We start from the raw sequence: 2,881 nt of genomic DNA, 5'->3' as shown, positions 1-2,881 counted from the left end.
AAAAAATACAAAAATATATAAAATAATATATAAAATTTTATATATATTTAATTTTAAATATATTGTAATCAATAGATCGAAGATCGATTCGTAACAGTGAAAATGTCGACATCTTGCTAGTAATATAGTAAAGATATAAGTATAATTTACACTGAGGTTCAAAATTGATATCATGTTAATATAGAAAAAAAGAACACGTATATTATGTAGATCGTTTATTATTTAAAATGCATATGATGAATTATTCAAACTCATTAAAACAATGGAAAAAAAGAAACAGGAAATATTTTCTTGAAATATTTAGTTCTCAAGTAATTTACAATTATCGAAATGTACGAATTATTTCCAAAACATTTCTTCCAACATTTTTTAATCAATTATATAGATATCATAGATTATAAATCAATACAGTGTAAAATATTTCTACAAACATAAACAATTTATATTTCTCGTTTATATTGTTGTAAAAATAAGAATATAAAATATAATTCGATCAAGTGCTAATGAATGTTATATTGATAAAAATTATTGTCTATTTTTATCTGAATTTCGATCGAAAATTCATAAAAGAAAATATTATAATTTACTAATTTTTAACTTATATTAGTCTGGAAAAATAAATTCGTTAATTAAAAGTAAAAGCCATTATAAATATTTTTTCTGTATCATAGTATATCTTTATTGTCTTTAATTCATTGGAAGAATATTCTGATACATATCAGATATTTGAAATAAGATTATTTAGTTGGACGTTTCGAAACATTCAAATGACGGAAAATTCAAATCTTGATTGACATTTTTGTGAAGGTAAAATTTTTGAAATATCTATGATTCTTTTAAATATTAATTATTTTTTTTTTCATTTTTATTTATTAAATAAATTCATCTTAATCCTTTTCTCCTAATTCTGATTAATTTATTATATTCATTAGGTGTATTTATGCTAATCTAATTTTTTTTTAGCATTTATGAATTTTTACCAATTCCAAATGAATTAAAAAAAAATTTTTCTTTTAAGATGAATGTTTACTTATATGCAAGTTTTAACATTTCAAATATTTTTTATTAATTAGATGCAAAATATTGATATGTTATATATACTGAAAATTGAATATTCCAAATTGAAAAGAAGATCAAATAAAAAATATAGAAGAACCGAGAATTTTAATTTAGGATTTTAAACAATCCTATTTGGCAGGAATATATATACGCAAGATGATGTTAATTAGAAAATCGTTAATACTATAAAAATTCCCTTTTGATGAAATATATATTCTGTTTTTCAAAATTCACAAAAGTTATCTCTGTCTTTGCAATTTTGATATATATACATATATTTTTGTTCAGAATATATTTTAGCATAAAGAATACGAATAAAGAGAATACGAAATAAAATTTGGAAAGTTTTCTGCTATATACTTTGTATAATTACATTTTTCGTCGACTTTAAGGCAAATTTCGAGGTAATTGACGAAATATGATATTGACACGAATTTCTTATTCGGCAATATTCAAAATTTAATTAATTTATGAAGCAGATTATTTTATAAAAATCTGAATTTAATAAAAATAGAAAAATCAATCTATTTTAAGATTAAGATTAAGAGATATTAAATAGTATAATTTATAAGATTTATCTTTCTAATAAATAAAGGATTGAAGAAGATTAAGCACATTGATATAGGAAACAGAAAACATTCCCGATTTTTTTTTTATCTATTAAAGATTCTGTTTCATTGACTAATGGATTTTATGCACAGGACACGGAGAATCACAGTTCCGGTTGCTTCAAAATACTAATCAGCTAAATCATTGAAGATCACATAAGATATAAAGATATAAACTTATTTTTGTAGAGTTTTTGATTTTTATTATTTTAGTAGTTAACGAGAAACAATTCAATAATTTTTAAATAAAAATAAATAATTTGAAAAATAAATGAAAAATTTATGAAGTATATTAAAAAAGTAAGTGAATAAATAATATTATGATAATCAGTATTCTTAAAATTTTGAGAAAGATCTATTTAATATATTAATATAATATCAAATCATACGTGATCTTCATATTTCAACGAAATTTTATGAAAATAGAATATACAAATTAGGAATTCGTAATATCACAAATTCTTCTATCATGGATATGTAAGAACGAGTATTACATAAACGAAAGAACATTGGAAAATAATTAAATATATTATCCTTTTCCGTTCAATCATTCAGAATCTAAATTGTCTAAGCGCATAGCACCTACGTGTAAGTACATTACAAAAAAAATAATGAAGTATATCCTATCATAAGTATAAACTAAATCATGTAAAATTACCCTGAATATAAATATTTGGACATTTCTCACTTAAATCCTTGCTATTTCGTAAAAGAATAAATTTTGTAATGTTAAAGATTTTTTTAATGCTATGTTCTTTTCTATTAATAAAAAAAAAAAAAAAAAAAAAAAAAAAATAAAAAAGAAGAGAATAATAACGAAAATACTAGAACAAATTATTCATATATTTTTTAAAATCCATGCACACACATACATTACTAAAAAAAAATGGAAGAATTAAAACACACACACACACACAAAAACGTCTACGAATATCAGATGTGTAAATAAATTTGAAAATATTATTTCCAAAAAATTAATTAAATAAAATTAAACTGATCATCGCAAATGATCAAATAATTTTCTCTATTCATTTAACTTAAATTATATTTCTTTGAAATTAATATATAAATATAATATATAAATTAAATTTCTATTAATTTACACGTCTGATATAATTCAGGAGGTAACAGACTTATAGAAAATTGTTTCTAAACTGCAAATTGATTCTTCTAATTAAAAATGAATTAAATCAGCTATAAGATATGCTATTTGT

This window comes from Apis dorsata, unplaced genomic scaffold (assembly GCF_000469605.1).
Source record: "Apis dorsata unplaced genomic scaffold, Apis dorsata 1.3 scaffold_326, whole genome shotgun sequence".
Classification (NCBI taxonomy): Eukaryota; Metazoa; Arthropoda; class Insecta; order Hymenoptera; family Apidae; genus Apis; species Apis dorsata.
Note: the sequence above shows the minus strand (reverse complement) of the source record.